The sequence below is a fragment of the Podarcis liolepis genome (genome assembly GCF_965112155.1).
Source record: "Podarcis liolepis genome assembly, chromosome: 10".
In the NCBI taxonomy this organism is placed as follows: domain Eukaryota; kingdom Metazoa; phylum Chordata; class Lepidosauria; order Squamata; family Lacertidae; genus Podarcis; species Podarcis liolepis.
This window is the reverse complement of record NC_139562.1, coordinates 48,161,653-48,184,806: the sequence shown is the minus strand read 5'-3', so window position 1 is coordinate 48,184,806 and position 23,154 is coordinate 48,161,653. Positions and strand designations below refer to the sequence as shown.

The window sequence follows — 23,154 nt, the reverse complement described above, 5'->3', positions numbered from 1 at the left end:
AACAGGCCCAGGTTAGCGCCGCACATTTCCAAGGCACATGGGTCCGCTTGCTGTGGAAATGTGGCTTTTGTGGTTTCAGCTCTTTTTCACGGAGGGAGGGAGATGCGAGACTGACTTCCTTGAATTGTTCAGCAACACCATATGTACAACCGAATGCTGTCTTTGTTCAGGCTTGCAGCCATTTCACCACGCCGCCTTGTGCTTGATTCTAGACACATTGCACCAATCTGCTTGCTAAATCGAGGCTCGTTATGTCTCCCTTTAGTACTGTGCCAGTCTCCGCCTCGCCTCTGACAGAAGCTTGGCAGCTCCTGCAAAAGACCCAAAAGCGGGGGTAAAGCAGAGAGACCCGCAAGCAGGATCCAATAGCGAGGGAGGAGAGCTGGCAGGCAGAAATGGAGCACGGATAATATCACCAGCAATCAAGGCTTTGCACCGGGTGCCAGGGACATCTCACTGAATTCCACCAGGCAACTCATTGCCGGATTTTACATCCAGAAACACAGCCTCTGTATTCCTCCCCAGCACAAAATGGTGGCTTAGAGCCACAGCAAAACATCGTGCATGGCTCAGAAGGTCAAAACCAAATTGAGAAAGGAAGGTAATTTCCAAGTTGTTTGTTTCACCCCGAGAAGAAGTGCAATATGTATTCATCTGGAAATCATTAGCTTAAAAGAGCAGTCTGGGAGAAAACTATTTATATACGGTATTTTAAAATTGGAAAACAACGCAGCATCTTGTATTTACTTGACATTGTTAACCCAAATAACAGAACAGGTGGTACACAAAGCCTTTAAACCGGATTTAAGCTATGATCCTATACTGACAACTTACAATGTAGTGTGACTTGGAGACCTTTGTGACTTACAAGTCTAAATAACAACAACAACCTCAGAGTAAGGCTCATTAATTTAATGGGGCTTACTTCTAAGTAGATAAGACTACACTGTTGCATTAGTAAAATGCTTTCCTGCAATACGATTCAGTTCATCTAGAGAGTTACAGTCTATACTTACCCAGTGAAAATTATTGATGCATTTACAATTATATCCAATTTTTCATCCATCATGGAAATCTATACTTATTGTTCCCCATACAGGCGCTGACCAGACCCAGACCTTGGCTTCAGCAAGGTGGTGACCACATGCATATTTAAGATAACAATTCTGAATATTATGAAGCAGATTCTCAGCAGTGGAATAATAAAACCATTTCTACCTGAAATTTGCAAGCCTCTTTCCATCTTTGAGCTATTAAGATCCTTGCTGCCGTAGTCGCGTAGTATATCATTTTGCAATCCTCCTTCCTTATCTCTCGTTGTAATATTCCTAATAGGAAAGTTTCTGGTTTTTTCTTAAACGTGTACTTTAATATTTTTTTCAGTTCTGTATATATCTTTTCCCAGAACTGTTTTATCTTCCCGCACTCCCACCACATGTGGTAGAACGTGCCCTCTGCGTCTTTACATCTCCAACACTTTTTGCTAACCTTGTACATTTTTGAGAGTTTTACAGGTGTCAAATGCCACCTATAAAACATTTTCATAACGTTTTCTTTTATCGCCGTACACGCTGTGAAATTCAATCCATCTTTCCATAGTCTTTCCCAGTCCTCGTATTGTATACTGTGGCCCACGTCTTTTGCCCAACAAATCATCACTGATTTCACCTCCTCGTTTCCCAAATTCCAGTCTAACAGCATCCTATATGCTTTAGATATATTTTTCACCTTACTGTTTATTATTTCCGTCTGGAATTTTGAGTCATTGTCTACATACCCTCTTTCTTTGATGTCTCTGCTAAACATCTGGTTAATCTGTTGGTGACTAAACCAATCGTATACGTATTCTCTAATCGTCTCGTAGGGTTTAATTCTCCATTTCCCATCCACTTTAATTACTAGTTGGTTGTATGTTACCCGGTTACCTCCCATATTGATGGTTTTCCTATTTATTATTTCGAGTGGTGCTAACCAATGGGGTGTTTTCGGTTCTAGTATGTTTTTATATCTCTCCCACACTTCTATTATCGGACCTCTAAAGATATGATTTCTGAAGAAACCCCAACAGTAGAGGAGTGGAGAAGCAAATTAACAGAATATGCAGAGCTAGATAAACTAACGGGAAAGATTAGATATATAAAAGATCAAGTGTTTATCAGGGACTGGGGAAAATATGCAAACTATCTGGAAAACATCAGTGATGGGCAAATAACGCTAAGGGGGTTTAGAGAAGTATTGTGATTGACTAAGGTTATTGTATAAGGAAAATAGAGATCAACAATGGATACAATGACAATATAAAGGATGAAACGTGTGACCGTATTTATTGACTTCGTATGATTCGCGGTCAGGCTGAAGGAAGTCCCAAAACAAAGAAATATGTTATGAAAAAACTAAGGAAACAAGAATTTTGTGTGCTCTTTCTGTTTGTTGTGATTGAGAATTTCTGTATTTTTCTTTGTATGTTTGTGTTTTGTTGATTATTTGTGTGCATGTTGTCTTTGTGGAATAAAAAAAAAAAGAAAAAAAAAAAAGAAATTTGCAAGCCTCTTGGTACATCTTGCTTCAGGCCTTTAACAAACACAAGAGTTCTGGCAGTAAGCAGAACAGAGAGCTAATGAAACTTCATGTTCCAATAGGTTGCACATTGAGAAGAAAGAGCAATTGAAAAAGCAAGCCAATAGATTTGTTTTTCAGAAACTGCTGGCTGCATATACAGTGGGGGGCATGAATGGCTCTTGATGATACTAATTGTCCCCCTTTTACATATTACAACTCTAGACTAGTTTCTTTCGCACCGTAGATCTGAAGCATATGTTTACAGAGATTTGAAATGTGGTTAGATGACAAATTGTCAATCACAAAATTTGAAAAAGTTCCCAGTTTTTGTCCATCTATCCCACGCTGAGGTACATTCTAATGGCGAGGAGCCTAATTGATCATTGTCCCCCCTACCCTGCAGGCCAAGTACAGGTAATTTTGAGGTGAAGGTCCTGAGGAGGAGATTGCTGGATGAGTCTGCATGAGGGACAACCAGGCTTTCTTTTCTCTGTTTCAACTATTGCAACTTGATCAGGCAACAACCATTTGCCAGAAGGTCAGGTAAGCATATCTGGTTTTGACCTATAAGGCCTTAAACGGCTCAGGACCGCAATGCCTCTTCCCATATGAACCTAAGGTAAAGGGACCCCTGACCATTAGGTCCAGTCGTTACCGACTCTGGCGTTGCGGTGCTCATCTCGCTTTATTGGCCAAGGGAGCCGGCGTACAGCTTCCGGGTCATGTGGCCAGCATGACTAAGCCACTTCTGGAAAACCAGAGCAGCGCACGGAAATGCCGTTTACCTTCCCGTTGGAGAAGTACCTATTTATCTACTTGCACTTTGACGTGCTTTCAAACTGCTAGGTTGGCAGGAGCAGGCACCAAGCAACGGGAGCTCACCCCGTCACAGGGATTCAAACCGCCGACCTTCTGATCGGCAAGTCCTAGGCTCTGTGGTTTAACCCACAGTGCGACCCGCGTCCCATATGAACCTACACTGACCCTAAAATCATCTTCTGAAGCCCTCCTTCGTGTGTCTCCTCCTCGAGAGATTCGGAGGGTGGTAACACGAGAGCGGGCCTTTTCTGCAGTGTCTCCCCGTCTGTGGAATGCTCTCCCCAGGGAAGTCCATCTGGCACCTTCATTATACACCTTTAGGTGCCAGGTAAAAATGTTCCTTTTTAACCAGGCCTTTAGTTGACCTGACTGACATCCTTTACCCTTTTAATTTTTTTGGGGGGGGGGGTGTTATTGGATTGTTGGTTTTATCCTTATTATGTATTTTGTGGTTTTATATCTTGATTTTATTCTGTGAACTGCTCTGAGACCCCGGGGAATAGGGCAGAATATATATAGTGGTACCTCAGATTAAGAACTTTATTCATTCTGGAGGTCCGTTCTTAACCTGAAACTGTTCTTAACCTGAGGTACCACTTTAGCTAATGGGGCCTCCCGCTGCTGCCATGCCGCCGCCGTGCGATTTCTGTTCTCATCCTGAAGCAAAGTTCTTAACCCGAGGTACTATTTCTGGGTTAGTGGAGACTGTAACCTGAAGTGTCTGTAACCTGAGGTACCACTGTAAATTCTAGTAACAACAACAACTACAACTACAACTACAACTACAACTGTTGGAAGCATAGGTTCTAGAAAGACTGGACAAGTTAAAGACCACATAAAGTGAGGGAAGGTAAAGCTCAGAGAAGGAGTAAAACTGAAGCCATGGATTTGTACCTATAGCATCCCTGCTTACAACTAAGGTACTCTCTCATTTTCTGAAGATGTCCTTTATGTTCCCAATATTCCCCGCTGTCCTGTCCTCGACCCTTATTTATCCTTTTGCACAAAAATATGTTTGCTGCATACACAATTGCGCTAGCATTTGTGCCCAAACATATTCACAAATGTCAGGGAGGATTCTGAGGAGCAATGGACAGGAGAGGCAGAACAGGAGAGCACTCAGGGAGGGCAGGGGCTCAGGGATGCTGAGGAGCCCTGCAACTGCCCGAGGGCTCAGGGAAGGAAGCTCCGACTCAGGAAGGGAGGGGGCTTTCACATCAGCACAGACAAGGAGGGAAATGAAACATAAGGATCAAAGATGTCTCGTGTGATTCCCACGCCTACTTTGTTGGCACGGGAATCGTAGAAGCCACTCCCTGAATCGGACTCGATGGGTTCGGGCGCATAATGCTGAACTGTAGCTGTTCTTGTATATATGTAATAAAGACTGTAAATATCATGCTGATTGTGCCGGAGTGTTACTGCGAAGGGGAAACATCACCTTTACAACAAACAAGTTAGCAACCTGAGGCAGCTAAGGGCACCAAGATGGCCGCCACTGAGCTACAAAATTTCATGCTAACTCATGCAAAATATTGTGTTAAGAGAAAGGTCCAGGGGCCTGTAAGCAAGGTTCACATATGAAAGACCTGAAAGTAAAAGAAGTTTGCTTCTGACTTCAAGTGGTCAGCGGTAAAGAATGACACTTTAGAAATCAGGAGATAAGCAGTCAAATAAACTTAATTCACAGGTGATGTGCAATCTGTGTCATTTATGACACATTCCCATGCTTTAAACAAGGATCTTGAAATGAGAATGTGTGGAAGCAGAAGGAGAAATGAAACAGTTTAAGAGGCAATGAATCTAGAATCTAACCCTGCAGTAGTAAGCAGGCAGTGTGTTCCAATCCAGCCACAAATATTAATACTTCTTAGGTGGTTAAACTGAAAATAAGTGGAAAAGTAATAAATATTATTTTTAAAAAAAATTAAAAAAATAAACTGAAAATAAGAAGGCACTTCCCACTGGTAGCTAGAGCACTGTTTAAAAAAAGAAAAGCACAGGCACACAGGAAAGACTTCTCTGATTCATTATAAAAAGTGATCATGTTACAGGCAAGACAATCACAGCATTGAGTTTAACATAAAGCTTTTTCCAGCCTCCTCACCTCTCTGATACATCATGCATGGAAAATCTCCTTCCAGTAAATGGCATACCTGTTCCACATATAAGGGGAAAGTGTTCATGTGTGTTTTATCCACCCCCAAACCACCTTGTCTTAACCATCGTACTTACTTATACCAAGGTAATAGAGATGTGCCACAAGAGATTTTCATCTGAAACATAGGAAATTCTACTACATAAGAACATAGTCAATTAAAAATGCTTATCCACACTCTGTGTTTCATTTGCAAAGTTTATTAAAAAGCATTTGTTTGTTTGTTTTTGAATGGATTACTTTAATTTTCACTAGTTTGGAATAGCATACTCTACCAGCTTACTATCTGTTAAAAACACATACACTGGGCCTTCTGTAAAGTAAAGGTAAAGGGACCCCTGACCATTAGGTCCAATCGTGACTGACTCTGGGGTTGCAGCGCTCATCTCGCTTTATTGGCCGAGGGAGCCGGCGTACAGGGGTCATGTGGCCAGCATGACTAAGCCGCTTCTGGCGAACCAAAGCAGCGCACGGAAACACCGTTTACCTTCCCGCCGGAGCGTTACCTATTTATCTACTTGCACTTTGACATGCTTTTGAACTGCTAGGTTGGCAGGAGCAGGGACCGAGCAATGGGAGCTCACCCCATCGCAGGGATTTGAACCGCCAACCTTCTGATCGGCAAGTCCTAGGCTCTGTGGGTTAACCCACAGCACCACCTGCGTCCCATACTCTACTCTACCAGTTTACTACCTGTTAAAGACACATACACTAGGCCTTCTGTGGGGCTGGGCAAATCTTCAGTTCCACTCTGTTTCTCATTTTTCCAGTCTTAACATCAGCTTTTCATCATTCTACATCAGTTTATTTGTTTAAGTCCTTATGCAAATTCTTTAGCATTTAGCACAAGTGTATCTTGATGTACATACTTTTCTATGCAATTTTGTTTTGCAATTTTGCCCAATACACATGGGATTATTTTTGCAAAGAGCTTCCTCTGATATAATGTATTTTTCTTTGTTTTCACAAACAGAGGCATTTTTATGAACCCTTTAACCTAGTGCAGAGCTTTCCAAACTGTGTGTTGCTGTGGTGGCTGTTGCAGGGAATCAGCAGGATGCTGAGGCAGAACCTGGGGAAGAAAAAAAAGGAAAATAAAGTTATGTGAGGAGAGGGAGCTTAGGCAGTTCTCAGCGGCAGCTGCCCTTGCCTTGGTTGCCAAGTAGTGCTATGATGTGGCCAAAAATAAAAGAGCTCAGCAACTTTCGTGCCCGGATTTTCACTTTTCAAAATATGGCAACCCTATAGTTAAATGCATGCTATTAAGATAAGTAGGATCTGGAAACATAAACTATGATGGGGACCCCTGCTGCTGTTCTTCTTTTATGAAAAAAAGAACAATAATTGGATTATATTATTTCATTATCTTTTTATTTTATTTTCCCTTTTATTATTTGCCTTGTGGTTCCCATGTTGTAGGGAAAGGACAGGAAATGAGTTAAAAATATTTTAATAAAGAAAGAAAAAATAAATGAGCTAAGTAATATTCTGCTCTGCATGCCATCAATACCAACACAGTGGTACCTCGAGTTACAGACGCTTCAGGTTACAGACTCCGCTAACCCAGAAATAGTACTTGGTATGAGCTTTCGTGTGCATGCACACTTCTTCAGATACACGTGCATGCACACGAAAGCTCATACCAAGAACTAACTTAGTTGGTCTTTAAGGTGCTGCTGGAAGGAACTTTTTTATTTTGACTATGGCAGACCAACACGGCTACCTATCTGTAACCAGAAATAGTACTTTGGCTTCAGGATGAGAACAGAAATTGTGCGGTGGTGGTGCAGCAGCAGTGGGAGGCCCCATTAGCTAAAGTGGTACCTCAGGTTAAGAACAGTTTCAGGTTAAGAACGGACCTCCAGAACGAATTAAGTTCTTAACCCGAGGTACCACTGTACCTGATAAACTACAGGACAGCAAAAGCACTAGGTTCCATGCTCCAGGGCCAATGGAAAAAGTTTAGGAAGCAGCTGCAAATGGCTCTTCAGATGGAATCTTGTGAGCATTGCCTACAATTGGAGCTTATATTGCCCTAACTTTCAGGCTGTGCATCACTACTCAGATCTGGCCAAAGAAGCTTTGGTGAGATTATCTATAGCTACAAACCAAATTGTTCTCAACAATAGACTAGACTAGCTCAGGTGGTCCATTTAGAGCAAACAGGGGACTGCCTCACCAACCTCTGCCGGCTCTTAGCAAGCCCCTTCCTGCCTTATTTGCAACTGGTCCATGTTGTAGCATGGCCTGTCAGCTTCCTCTACCTCCATCTCAGTAGGGAGTAGGATAGGAACAGTAATTTTGCTGGTTCTGGCTCCACCTACTCTGTCTTGCCTTCTAACCTAGTGCTCCTAATGGACACCAGTCAACCACGGTGATAACAAACCTGGGGAACCTGTGGCCCTCCAGATACTGTTGAACTCCCATCAATCCCAGATTGCATGGCAAGTGGTATAGGCTGATGTGAGTTGGAGTCCAGCAGCAACTAGACCAGTGTTCTTCAACCTTGGGCCCCCAGATGTTATTGGATTCCATCTTCCATCATATCACTGGTTAAAATGGCTGGTGTGGATAGGGGTTGTAGGCCACCAACTTGTAGGACTCAAGCCTGCAGATCACGGATTAAGATGGCCACAGGCTGCTCCCCACTGTGAGAGAGGTCCCTATAATGTCTCTCAGGCCAGTCTAACTTATTTGTCTGACATCTGAGTACCTCAGAGATGCTCCTATTGTCCTGGATAGAAACAAAGGTGGACCTCCCCAACTTTGCTTACCTCGCAATCTGAATGAAGCCAGTTATGCCAACATTTTGTGAATAGGACAGCACCATATCTCTCATATATTGTGAGTATATTAGGAAGAGCTTCTCTGGAGCAGCCAGATTTATTAGTGTATATCTCTATTCCTATAAACAGGCATTGCTTAATGCCTCTTTTAAACATAGCAAGTTGTTGAACTATCCATTTATCTGCCAACTGTGGAAATCTCAAGGTTAATATTAGGACTATTGTAAAAGACAGAAAGTAGCTACAAGTGCAACTAGCATCTTTCATTATCGTTGTTTGACAAATGCACCATGAGCTCCTTAATGACACCATGATAAATCAATGGCAAGCTTCCTAAAAGTATTTTTAAGGAAATCAGACGTGACAAATGTCACAATTCCACCCCACCCACCCACCCCCCTGAACTGTTAACTCACAGAACAATTTGCTTACTTGCTGCTTTTCTCCAAATGAAATTCTTGCAGATTCCCTTTGATTTACTAGTCTAATTTGCAGCTATAGCAACTGCCACTATCCGCCTTATTTATGCTGCTCTGCGTTTGTCACCCAGGAATCTGTAATTGCCAATATTGTGCTTCTTTGCAAGACAAAAGGTTTTTATTTCTCCCGGCGGAAAACTACTGAGCTGTAGTACAGTTGAGCATGTAACATCTTATAGCTCAATCCTATTGCTTTAGGCCAAAATTCACCAGGAAATTCCCTGGCCACATTTTAAAAAATAACATAAAATAGAGATTGCACAAGATCATTCAGTTCAATGGGGTAGGTTCAAGAGATGTTTGCAGCGGTTTGTGCTCTTGGCTGTGATGCTTTTGTGTACTTGGCTGAGCGTAAGCCCCAAAACAGCAAGATTTACTTCTGAGTAAGCATATATAGAATTGTACTGATAGAGAAAAATTAAACCACTCTTGCTCAAAGCAATAGTATGTAATGGAATAGAGGTAGACCAATGAGGCAAGACATAAGAACATAAAAAGGACATAAGGCCAATAGCCCGTCTAGACCAACATCATCTTCTCACAGGATATTACAGGGCTTTTTTCCAGCTGGAACTCACCTGAACTAAGTTCTGGCACCTCTCAGGTGGGCACCACTGTCATTCTAACAGAACAGGGATGCAGGTGGCACTGTGATCTAAACCACTGAGCCTCTTGGGCTTGCCGATGAGAAGGTCAACGGTTCGAATCCCCATGACGGAGTGAGCTCCCGTTGCTCTGTCCCAGCTCCTGCCAACCTAGTAGTTCGAAAGCAGTTCAAGTAGATAAATAGATACCACTGCAGCAGGAAGGTAAACGGCATTTCCGTGTACCCTGGTTTCCGTCACAGTGTCCCGTTGCGCCAGAAGTGGTTTAGTCATGCTGGCCACATGACCCGGAAAGCTGTCTGTGGACAAATGCCAGTTCCCTCGGCCTGAAGCAAGATGAGGGCCATAACCCCAGAGTCACCTTTGACTGAACTTAACCATCCAGGGGTCCTTTACCTTTTTTACCTTTTCTCTAAGAGAATAAGGGAGGTGTTCAGGGTGAGTTTCGACACCCTCTTTTTCTAGAAAAATAGCACTGGGGTATTATACCATGCACATGATACCCCCCCCCCGTCTCAAAGGGGAGACAGAACTGGGCACCAATAAAAAGTATCAGACCAGGTTGAAGGCCTGGAGTTCAAGACTCTATACCATATAATAGGGGGATGCGGGTGGCGCTGTGGTCTAAACCACAGAGCCTAGGGCTTGCCGATCAGAAGGGTGGTGGTTCGAATTCCTTCAACGGGGTGAGCCCCCATTTCTCAGTCCCTGCTCCTGCCAACCTAGCAGTTCGAAAGCACATCAAAGTGCAAGTAGGTACCGCTCCGGCGGGAAGGTAAATGGTGTTTCCGTGCACTGCTCTGGTTCACCGGAAGCGGCTTAGTCATGCTTGCCACATAACCTGGAAGCTGTCTGTGGACAAATGCCAACTCCCTCGGCCTATAGAGCGAGATGAGTGCTGCAACCTCAGAGTCGTCCACGACTGGACCTAATGGTGAGGGGTACCTTTACCTTTACCCTATAATAGACTAATATAGCAGTTCCCAAAGTGGCTGGTCCCACCCCTGGAGATGGTAAGGGTACCCAGGAGGAGCACTAAGAGACAAGAGGACATTAGGGGCAAGTTGGAGGTATAAGTGGCTATTAGATTTTGAAAAACTGGATCAAGTTCATTAATTTAGTTGCCTTAATCACACTTATTAGTTTTAATTGGATTTTGAATGTATGTGGTGATGATGATGATGATGATGATGATGATGATGATGATGATGTTCGGTGTTTTATGATGTTTTTATATTTCCTGGAAGCAAAATAATAAATAAAAATATTTATACCCTGTCCATCTGACTGGGTTGCCCCAGCCACTCTGGGTGGCTGTTTCAAATTGTTACCATGTCAAATTTTATTGTGTTATCATCTTCCTTAGTGGGTTGTGCAAACTGCTATTCCGAATAATGCTTCATATAGCGTAGGGTAGAGGGTGCTGGGAATGGGTTTATTGAACTAAAGGGGTGGTGGCCCCAAAAAGTTTGGGAACTACTGGACTAATATGTCCCAGCATAGTACCAAAGCACAGTGGCTAATAATAACACTTGTCAAATATTCGCCAAACTCAGGTAGACTCTTTATAGGGAAGCAGGTCGCCACAGCAATAAGAATAGCCTGCCAGCTGCGTAATTAGCATTAGCTTTGCCAAAAACCATCCACCTTTCCAAGAGTTCTATTATGGATGGAAAATAATAGCTGAAATGTGCCAGATGAGCCAAAAGAATTCAGGAATAACCCATGTGTGATATTTGCGTCTCATTTTCATTATTTGCTCCAGCCTGATGAAGGTCTTTGTTACTTTTTTCTATTAAAATCTGAGGGCTGACTGGAAGTCTTTAGCACACACAGGCCATTCCTTCAGAGGCAAGAACAAAGACATTAAATGTGATTTTTTATTTTTGTTTTCACAAAATCGTTTCACTGTTTATTCTATCTCGGTGTTTTCAATGGAGCCACTCAGTCTACTGAAAGAAGGCTGCCAATTTCTTAACCATGAACTGACATTTGAAATGGTTTATTAGACGGGAAGGAGAAGGGGGGGGGGCAGAATACTAAAAACATTGCGATTAATTTTCAGTATGTTTTAGTTAGTAGTACACCTCAGAGGATGTGCTAAAATGTTCAGCTCATAAATTTGGGAAAGGTTAATTAATATAAAGTGTCTAGGTTTGTGGACAATATAAACTTCATCAGCTAGCTGCCGGTTAGCTGAAGAAAAGCTTCAGCACTAAGCCAGCAACTGTCCCTCGCTTGGTGTAAAGGATACGTCTGGGGAGGTAAGGTAGAAATTAAGACACAAAGCACACCTTTCTTTTTAATTCTGTTGTTTTTAGTTTCCCTTCTCTTCCAGTTCCTTCACTTCCTTCCGGTTCCTCCACAGCAGAAATACAGTGCACTCTCTAAGCATGTAGAAAGACTCTCTGAATAGAATTTGGCTTACTTTTTGGTGAGTTCAGGATTGAACTCCTCAGTCTTTCCACCCTCACAGCTGTAAGCAACAGTGAGAAGCCTCTAGATCAGGGTTTCTCAAACTTGGGTCTCCGGCTGTTTTTGGACTACAACTCCTATCATTCATAGCTAGCAAGACCGATGGTCAGAGATGATGGGAGTTGTAGTCCAAAAACAGCTGGAGACTCAAGTTTGGGGGAAATCGCTCTAGATCCTGGTGGCCAATGTGCTGCTCTCCAAATGTTGTTGGGCAATATCCCTCGTCAGCCCCGGCCAATGGTTAGGGTCACCTTGAGGGTCCACCTTGTGCTATCCCTACCCTACTAGATACATGTTGCATTTTCTGGACAGGTTATTTTAGGACATCTAGAGCAGGGATGGGAAACTGGATCTAGCTAGCAGGCTAGATCCATTGGCTGGATCCCACCTGTCAACTACCTCATGCCACAATCATGTCAGGTGAGCCATTTTTGCCGTCACAGCTTGAAATCAATCCTGCACCACACCCCATGTTGCATCTTGCCTCAGGTGAGTGGTGGCAGGTGTCCACTGGGACATGGCCGGGGGGGGGGGTAGAATGCATAAAGCCCAGCAGTAGGTGGAGTCAGAACCTACAGTGGACGGAGCCAACTCTTTATCATTTTGTCCCCATTCTCCTCTGGCGAGTTTTAGAAGAGCAACGCTGAGACTATAGAGAAGGAAGCAGATGGCCAGAGCCAACCTCTGGACTGGTTATAAGTAAGAAAGCAGGTGGGCTTGGATGAATTAAGGTGGAGGCTGGTGCGGTGGTGCCCCATTTGCCCCATTGGACCAGATTGCCTCAGGTTAAAGGCAGGTGGGCGTGGCTTGACAGAAACAGACTTGCAGCTCAAACAGGGAGGTCTGGCCTATAGACTGGAGGTTCCTCACTGCTGAGGTCCTTCTGCCACTACAGTGGTACCTCGGGTTAAGTACTTAATTCGTTCTGGAGGTCTGTTCTTAACCTGAAACTGTTCTTAACCTGAAGCACCACTTTAGCTAATGGGGCCTCCTGCTGCTGCTGCTGCTGCTGCGCCACCGGAGCACGATTTCTGTTCTCACCCTGAAGCAAAGTTCTTAACCCGAGGTACTATTTCTGTGTTAGCGGAGTCTGTAACCTGAAGTGTATGTAACCTGAAGCGTATGTAACTGGAGGTATCACTGTATTCTTGGGCAGTAAGGGGATTGAATGAAGTGAGGTGGCCAGGCTGGCCTTTGCAGAAAACTCAGTGGGAAGGCAGGGCTTTCTTCATAGCCAGGCACACATTGTACCACAAAGCCAATCTTGTAATGTTTAACACGCCTGCTTTCTAGCATCAGATCTCATAGGCGGATAATTACAGCAAGACAGTTTGTGACTGCCTAAGCCAATGGCTTCGAGCTGTTTCAAGATTCTTTGCCAAAAGGCATTTTCACACATGAGGCTTAAAGTGGTGGTTGCCTAAACCAGTCAGTAATGCAAATGCTTAATCCTCATGTCTTTAGCTTTTTGTATTTTTTTTGAAGCCTACCTAAGGTTCGTTCCAAGCCGACACCACCCAAACACTTTCCACTTCTCTCTTCCCCACCCCTTTTCTTTGTCTTGTATTGATGCTTTTTCGAAGCTCACTGTATTTGAGCAAGTTAGAGCCCAAAGATAATATAATGTCCTGATCCTGGTTTTGTGTCATATCCAAATGTTTCTGAAAGAGATCAAAGAAGAGTGAAGCAACTCAGCTCATTTGATCTACAGGTGATGGTGCTCTTAGAAATTAGAGCTTTCACTCTATTATCACAGTGCTTAGGACGCCTTCCACTTCAGGAAATCTTGGGAATTGTCTTAACACCAAACAGACTATAACTGGTGGAAGGGTGGAGGAGATGTCAAGAGCTGGCAGGCTGCTCAGCATGAGGTTGCCCCATGTGGTGAATCACTGAACTGCAGATGGAAGGCTTCTCAGTGAAGACTCCAGAAGACTGACTCCACCCACCTAGGCTGACCATTTGATCCTTCTAGGAGCGCTCCTGCATCCTTGGTCATTCATTGGTCCTAACTTGTTCCAGAGCATCTGGTTCCAGCTCACAACTCACGCCAACCCACTTCTCCACCAGCAATGGAGGCAGAGAGTGGCTGCTCAAAGCTCAGCAACAGGGAGAGAGGGCCCAGTAGACTGGTCGCATTCCCTCCAACATTTTTCTGATGAAACTAGGGATGTCCTACTCAATAATTACTACTACAACAGTTTCATTATTTGCACTCCACCCATCTGAATGGTTTTTCCCAGCCACTTTGGGTGTCTTCTAACATATATAAAAACATACTAAAACATTAAACATTCAAAAGCGCCCTTATACAGGGCTGCTTTCAAATGACTTCTAAAAGTAGTTACTTATCTCCTTGGCTTGGGAGTTGTATAACTCCATACCCTCCAACATTTCTCAAATGAAAATAAGGATGTCTGGATAAAGGGGAAACAAGGAAACCATGGAGGGGTGAATGGGAAGTTTACATTTGTTTAAAAAAAATTGAGGAAACAAATATGTAATTAATTTTTGAAAATCAAAATAAAACTGTAAAAGGAAAGGAAAGGAAAAGTGGAACATTCTGGAATCAGATCAGAAACTGGGGCGGCTTCTGTAAATCTGGGACTGTTCCTGGAAAATAGGGACACTTGGAGGGTCTGCCTCTGGGGGGAGGGAGTTCCACAACTTAGGGGCTACCACACAAAATGTCCTTGTGCAGTTTGGGGTGTGACCTGGGAAGCGGGCATTGACTATGGAGAATCCTGGAGGCCATATAGGGAGGCCCAGAAATCTGCATTCATCCCTTGAGCCTGCGGTTCCCCTCCCTTGGCACAAACCCTATAGCTGCCATTGGCAAGGACACAGCAAATGGTGTTTTTGTCAAAGCATCTATATTTCTACTTTGCTGATCATTCAGCACTGGCCCTGGAGGCACCCAGCTCCTGGCACACCCGATCTTTTACAAGGGGAGGGGGGAAGTATTTTGATTCATCTCCAGGTGCTGAACAAGGTATTTGAGTTGGTTTGCTTCACTGTCAGGCCTTCGTTTTAAAACTTCAGGTGTTTCCAGGTGAACGTAGAGGCAAATCAACCAAAGGCTGGAAAAAAGAGGCTGGGGTGGGGGGGAAGCGTCAATCAAACATATAAAATATTATGATGAGCTTGGCAGCCTTCTGAAGCTGAAGGCAATGAAATTTCACCACCAGAGAAATTGCATAGATCTCAATTAAAAAAATAAAATGCTTTGCAAATGGATGTGAATAAAATTATTGATTTGCTTATTTATTTAGTAATAGTTTTGCATTTGTGCCCTGCTTTTGCCTTTACAGTGGTACCTTGGGTTATGAACTTAATTCGTTCCAGAGGTCCGTTCTTAACCTGAAACTGTTCTTAACCTGAGGTACCACTTTAGCTAATGGGGCCTCCCACTGCCGCTGTTGCGTGATTTCTGTTCTCATCCTGAGGTAAAGTCCTTAACCTGAGGTACTACTTCCAGGTTAGCGGAGTCTGTAGCCCGAGGTGTTTGTAACCAGAGGTACCACTGTACTTCATCCTGCAAATGTAAATCACATGCAGGTTGCTTGTTTGTTTTTATTGAAATTATATACCACCCTATACCCGGAGGCTGTACCAGGCCTGCTGTAAGCGGAGCAAAAGATCATATGCAGCAATGCAGGAATGAATTCTAAGAGGTTGTCCACATTAGAGTTTACTGTGTGTTTGCCTTCTCAATTAATTAGCATAGTCCACATGACATTGCCTTCAAACAATGCCAGTCTTGAAGCTTTCCCCTTTTAAATCTGGGTTTATCTGAATGGGGGTAATCCAGTAAATTGAGGGAAATCGGTAGGGAAGGAATTTTGCTGCCTGAGGAGAAATGGGAAGGTGCTACCCTCACCAAAGCCTTCCTTACCTGGGCCACGCATGGGAAATGATATACTGTATAATGAACTGAAAATGATGTTGAAAATAATGTTTGTAAAAAAAAATCAGAAGCTTTTCTTCTGGGAATTATAGGGACAGAACTACCTAAACTATATAGGAATTTATTTATGTACGCTATTACAGAGGCAAGAGTGCTACTTGCCCCAAAATGGAAGCAGAAGTCCCAGGAAAGGAAGAATGGATACAAAAACTGATGGAATATGCAGAAATGGCGAAACTTACCGGAAGAATAAGAAATCGAGCACTGGCAGGATTATTATAATAACCTGCAGTTTTATAAGAGTATATATTTAAAGAAGGTGAATAAATGGTCAAATTAAGTTAATTTCAATATGCTGAAGATATTAAAAATAAATTTAAGGAACCGCAGAAGGAGGGGGAAGGAAGTCAAGCTTTGAAATGTTAAAATGACTGTAAACTTAGTGAAATGTATAAAACTGAAAAATATAAAAAATAATTAAAATACCTGAGCCACGCAGAAGCAGCAGCAACAACAGAGGTAGAGGTGGGGTTCCTTCAGGAGCAACCCCTCTTGCAGTTCTGCCACATAGGCAGGCTGGCCCTGGAAACCAGACTCCAAACTACTCCACTCAGGGTCACAGACAATTTTGGGGCTGGGTGGTTCAATTGTTACTTTCAGGTGCTCCTCTTTCCATGTCCACTATTTCTTCAATTCTTTCATTTCTCTTCTGGCTGTGCTCGTAACTATTTCCAGTAGACTCTTGAACTAATGTTCTCTTCTTCTTCTGTCCCCTCAGATTCGCACTAATGCAAAAAACCTGTACATACAAACCAGTGGTGTAGCACAGGTTGTTGGTGCCCGGGGCTTACGTGTGTGCACTGCTCCAGCCCAAGTCTTTACCACTGACCAAGTCACAGTGGTCTGAGTCAGTGATGAGTGAGGCAAAGCAAGGGAAGGGAGAAAGAGGCTCAAAGCTGGCCCGCGGGTAAAAGCTCTCTGTGTGTGTTGTGTTTCCTCAATCTTCTTCAAACCTAATTAAAAGAAGTTTGCTAATTCCCATTTAACTATGAGCAACATTACCCCTCAACAACCCCAAAAAGTACTTTCAGGCAGTCGCCCCCTTTTAGGATATATAAAATTATAAAGCAGGGTGGGCTGAACGCTGCAGCCGATTTAGACAGTCTGCCATTTGTACAAAGAGGGAATATGCAATAGGGGTGTGCTTTTGTCTGGCAATGAGTGGGACAATGAAACAATTGGGAACCATTCATTTCATTTATTGCTAGTAGAGAAATGAATGTAAGACTTTCAATATTCCATTCATTAGGAAACAAATGCCATGTATTCATTTGGAACTTATTTGGTGTCACTTTAATTTTAATTTTCTTCTAGTCGCTGGAATAGCTCACAGGAGAGACAGGGGGATGGAGTGGGGTGGAGATCTTTAAACTGGGATGGCATAATTTGTGACCCTGTTGCTGGACAATAACTCTCCCCTTTCCCATTGGGAATGATGGAGGAAGTGTGATCCAGCCCAGGGGCGTCTTGCCCATAGAGACAAGTGTCGCGCGGCACCAGGGCGCCATGTTCTGGAGGGTGCCAGGGAAGGGGCGGAGGCTGGACGCAGTGCCTCTCAGCATCAGCTCACTGCCCTCGCCCACCTCCGCCATGCCACGCCAAAGCAGTGCCGCACCCAGAGCCTCCTCCTCTTCCCTGCCGGAGGAGCCGCCCTCCAGCTGCTGCCCGCCTCCTCCAGCCCCGCAAAGCTGACGGCAGTGCCGTAAAAAGCTCAGCAACTCTGGGAAATGGGGGGGGGGACGCCAGAGGGATCTTTGCACCACGGCGGCAGATATACTTAAGACAGGCCTGATTCAGCCCATTCTCTTTGACCTCTCAATAGTTTTCAGTACCGTTGGCCATGATATCCTACTGGAGTGGCTCAGGGAGATGGGGTTGCAGGAACTGTACTTCAGTGATTGAGGGACACGGGTGGCGCTGTGGTCTAAACCACAGAGCCTAGAGCTTGCCGATCGGAAGGTCGGCAGTTTGAATCCCCACCACGGGGTGAGCTCCCGTTGTAGGTCCCAGCTCCTGCCCAGCTAGCAGTTCAAAAGCTCATCAAGTGCAAGTAGATAAATAGGTACCGCTCTGGCGGGAAGCTAAATGGCGTTTCTGTGCGCTGCTCTGGTTCACCAGAAGCAGCCTAGTCATGCTGGCTACATGACCCGGAAGCTGTCTGCGGAGAAACGTCGGCTCCCTCAGCCTATAGAGCGAGATGAATGCGCAACCTCAGAGTCATCTGCGACTGGACCTAACGGCCAGGGGTACCTTTACCTTTACCTTTAACCATCCAGGGGTCCTTTACCTTTTACTTTTACCTTTTACTTCAGTGATTCTTCTCCTGCCTCCAGGGCCATTGTTCGGCACCATAGAAGTTGTTTGGTGACTCACAGGATCCCACTTTCAGAGCTTCCATCTCAATCTGAAAATGTCTGGAGAGAAGCTGGTGTGCGGAACGATGTGGGGTGGGGTTGGGTGGGGCTTGCATGTATGCCTCCACCCTGCTTTTAGTCCACATGCATCCAGGCAAACATTGGGTTTGTGAGTAACTTCAGAATAAATAGGATTATTTTTAGAGGCGCAATTCACAAAGACCTGGCTCTGAAAACAATGGCCACTGCCACTCATTTTCAGAAGATTTGAACATTCAGAGATCCGCCCATGCATCCACTCCCCCCCCCAAAAAAAACCCACCCTTGTCGTCCTACCCTTTTCACACTGGAGTAATAAAACATTTCAGTAGCCTTTTTTTCCAATGTAAAATTTCCAAACGCTGACTTTCCCTTCCAATCCAAGAAGAAAATGTGTGAGGCTAAAGGGTCAGACTTTCTCAGAGGACTGGAAATCCACTTCTTTGGCAGTCCTGCAAATGCTACAACCCTGTTTTCAAAAGGCTGTGTCTTCCCTTTTAGGTTGGTATTGGATTCCCCCCTTCTTTCTATTTTCTTTCTGTGCTTTCACACTCTGTTCTGTTTTTCATATTGCTAGAACCACTTGTCACTTCTCTGCATGATCTTTCCATTGGTCGTTAAGGGTAGGGCATCAATCAATCTTGAGGTCACTTCAAAAAAAAACACACCACCCCAGCAGTCCTGTGTGAAGTTTGTATTTAATAAATCATTTACCGTAGCTGTGCCCTCAGCCACAGAGGTTCTATAGTTAGTTTACAAGCATTAAAAAAAATAGTATAAAATAATCACAATTTTTTAATGGCTATGTTAAAATAATTACAAATGTCTAAGGTCTCCTGCTTCTGAAAAGATGATGATGTAGATGTCATGTTCTCTTCCTGTTGAGGATATTTCAACATGTGGATGCTGCAGCTAAAAAGGTGGTCTCTGGTTGATACCCAACTCACTTCCAATGGCAGAAGAGCCCCAGAAGATGCCCTTTGTGCAGGGATGAGAAACTGTGGCCCTTCATGTGTTGTTAGATTCCAACCCCTATCAGCCCTAGCTAGCAAGGTCAATGGCCAGGAATGATGCTCATCCAACAGTGGTCCCCATAGTGAATGGTCAAATCCACTAGTTCTGCACCTCTGCTGTAGATGCTGCAACTTTCTGGTGAGGAAGGAAGTAACTTGGGCTCTGTTTTAGGTGGCGTTCATCAGGACAGACAGAGGGAAAGTTCCCTTGAGAAGCCACTTCTCATGTAAATGTTTTGGGAGAAGAGCTAGCATTCTTCAGGTGTGTGTGTGTGTGTGTGTGTGAGAGAGAGAGAGAGAGAGAGAGAGAGAGAGAGAGAGAGAGAGAGAGAACTAAGCAAGCCCCTGCCTGCAATTTCCTGGTACAGTGGGATAAAAAGTTGCATGAAAAATGCCCTTTTTATTGCATAAAGGAGCTCTGAGAATGCAACCGTAATTGTCTGCCTTAAAAAAAAAAACTTTATTCAAACATGGCTGCAGTATTTGTATTTGGGGGGGGGGGAGAGAATTCTCATTTTTATATTGCAATATATTTAGAAGAAAGGGGATGCAGGTGGTGCTGTGGTTTAAACCACTCTGCTGCTTGGACTTGCCAATCGGAAGGTCGGTGGTTCGAATCCCCACAACAGGGTGAGCTCCTGTTGCTCAGTCCCAGCTCCTGCCAACCTAGCAGTTTGAAAGCACACAGTGCAAGTAGATAAATAGGTACCGCTGTGGCAAGAAGGTAAATGGCATTTCCGTGTGCTGCTCTGGCTTTGCCAGAAGCAGCTTAGTCATGCTGGCCACATGACACGGAAAAACTGCGGAAGCAGACAAACGCCAGCTCCCTTGACCTGTAAAGTGAGATGAGTGCCGCAACCCCAGAGTCGTTCACAACTGGACTTACTATCAGGGATCCCTTTACCTTTCCTATATTTACAAGAGACTTGATGGGGGAGTATTTAATTTTTAACAATAGACCATGGGGAGCTCCAAAAAATTAATAAATATAATTTGAATTATTATTTGGTCTTTTTTATTTTAATTTTGTTATTTTAATTGAAGTATTATGATTTTGATATATTAATTGGATGATTCTTATTGGAAAATCAATAAAAATGATTTTAAAAATAATAATTTTTAACAATAGAAGTGCTTCCCTCCTTAGTTATGACAATCGATTTGTATCAGTACCTGCAGCTCAGTAGAAACACTGGACCCTTTCTCTAGCTCTATTCCCATTTCTGCTAAGCATGCAGGCCTTTACACCTGCATACCTGGGTAGCTGCTTAATGTGTAACAAATGGAAACCCTCAGTGGAAGTGAATGGAAGCAGGGCTTGGACTATCTACCCATTCCATTAAACGAAGCACTGTTGAGAGAATTACTGTAATGTAATGGATCCTAAATAAAGCTACTGACATAATTCAGCCACTCTTTTCTCTTCCAGATTAAAAATAAACTAAAAAATAAACAACCCCTGTCCACACCTCGTATAAATGTCATTTAATTCTCACGAGGGGCACACGATGACATTGTTATTGTTTCTTTACTCTCAACAATATGCCTGGTGCTCACATCACTCAACTGGAAACATGGGCTCAGGAGTGCTGTTCTTTCCATGGGTGCAGCGTTCTCTGAAATTAACACCTTGCACTTGTCACATCAGGTTGGTAATCTGTTATTCTGGTGTCGCCTGTATAGGCACCATTAATCACCCCTCCCCCCCTTCTTGGCCTCCATTCTATTCGTGAGAGTGACACCAAGGGAAAAGTAAGTTGTTATGGCATGACAATTCTGGGCAAAGATAAGTTATAGTGCCGTAAACAGAGCCGAGAAACGAGATTATGTTCCACACAGTGATGGATATTCTGCTCCATGTTTCACGCAGCAGGAATATCTGAAGTGCAACAAGGGTGGATGGAAAAGGCCTTTCTGTTTTGCTGACTTTAAATAATGTGCTATAAAAGGTTTTCAGTGTTGTTGCTGTCGTGTTTAATTGTTCTCTCTTTGTTCCTATTTAGAAAACGGGATCCCCGTCTTCCTGTTTTGGGACAAGTCCAATTTGAATGGGAGACTGATGTCAAGAATTCCTCTGTGAAGCTGTATTCCACAGAGAAAATGAACGTTTTGCTGAAGCCATTCCCATAGCCCAATAATCACAGTACTTCAGTTGAAATACTTGATGCATTTTTGTCCTTTCCATGGCTTATATTCAACTAAGTTTTACTCAGCTGCTAAAATTAATGGTCCTAATTTATGGTATCTTCACATTAGAAGATTGGAACTCTGTTAGGTCATTTCCTCCCTCTGTGTTTCTAACCTGCTTTCTTCTGCTGCAGTTCACACCAGATTGGGGGCAGGGATGTCTTCACCCAGTGATTTCTTTCCCCACATCAAGCTCCACTTCAGTGAAGATTTCATCTGTGCATGCCCCGACATCTGTACATGCGCAAATTCTTCGCAAACAGTTCACACCAAAATGGAAATGTGGCTTCCATATTGGAATGGAACGGAAGCTGCTTTGAGGGGGGAAAGCACATCGTACAGGTGTATTTCTCTAAAAGCTACGGGATACAAACAGATTGCAACTACAGTGGTACCTCAGGTTAAGTACTTAATTTGTTCCGGAGGTCCGTTCTTAACCTGAAACTGTTCTTAACCTGAAGCACCACTTTAGCTAACGGGGCCTCCCGCTGCCGCCGCGCCGCCAGAGCATGATTTCTGTTCTCATCCTGAAGCAAAGTTCTTAACCACAGGTACTATTTCTGGTTTAGCAGAGTCTGTAACCTGAAGCGTATGTAACCTGAAGCGTATGTAACCCGAGGCACCACTGTAACATTGTTTGAACCCAGCTTAAAATACTGTGGCGGCAGCACACTGGAGCCACAATATGCAGTAATGTGAACAACACCTTAGTTATGTTCATTAACCTCAGTGGGTCTACTGTTTGTAAAACTTAGTGGAATACCACTCCATGCTTTTGCAAAGATCTCATTAATTTAAAGGAGAACTGCCCTATGGATTGTACCCCTACTTTTGCGATCATGTTATTGCACATAGCTAGCTAATACTAAGAGGGAATGGACTGGTTCTTGTTCAACTATCCTGCTGCTTCTAGACAATTTCATTCAACTGCAGCTGTGTTCTAGTTGCCTGTAACTCAGATAACCAAGATGATTCTCTGCCACCTTTCTCAAAGCAGCTGCCACCCATCTTGCCCCTTCATGTGGCACAATGAAAACGCGTGTAAATTTACCCAGCTGGGGGGGGGGAGGATGTGATTAAAAATCCTCTCAGAGACTTCAACATCTTGAGGCAATTTGACTGCCCTTGAACAAACTGTCAGTAAGTTCTCGCCCAGAGATTACATTACACAGATAAATTACTTCACAACACATGCATCCTAGATTTTTTTTATTTTTTGCATGAAATAGCTTGAAAAAGGGGGCAGGAAATCAATCCTTTTCTATCTGGTTTTTTGAAAATAGCACTGGCCCACCTGAGCTCTGGAGCTGTTGTAAAAGAAGGGAGAGGAAGTGGGGGAATCAGATATTGCTCGGGCCTCAAAGTGGTGTCATTTAATTACTATTGATAGGAAAGAAAGGAGAACACATTGCTGTGTCACACAATCAGATTTGTTCCCTCTCTGCACTGTTCTGTGGGCACCTCCCCATCCATTGGTCATGTGGAAACTGCATCCATCTGTTGGTCGTGTGCCTGAATGTTGAAGAACAACTTCCAGAGAGTGGAAATGGGACAAAATTGGATTTGGTTCACATTGAAAGGCAAGCCTTCCTAATTCCCACTTCCCAAAACCGAAAAGCAGTGAAAGCGGCGCTTTGAAATTTGCAGCCTAGTAATGTGTACAAAAATGCACACACTATGGCGACATGTACATATAAATTCACATATTAGTGA

At 43.6% G+C, this 23,154-nt stretch overlaps 1 long non-coding RNA gene across 2 annotated transcripts; it reads left to right on the top strand.

The window, feature by feature from the left end:
- Window positions 1-242: 242 nt before the first annotated feature.
- On the top strand, window positions 243-22,555 carry LOC310687964. 2 transcript variants are annotated; one of them, XR_014516689.1, is made up of 4 exons: window positions 243-601; window positions 1,100-1,133; window positions 2,963-3,102; window positions 21,258-22,555. It is a non-coding gene; the product is annotated as an uncharacterized lncRNA (long non-coding RNA). The 2 variants fall into 2 exon arrangements; XR_014516688.1 differs by lacking the exon at window positions 1,100-1,133.
- Window positions 22,556-23,154: the final 599 nt, after the last annotated feature.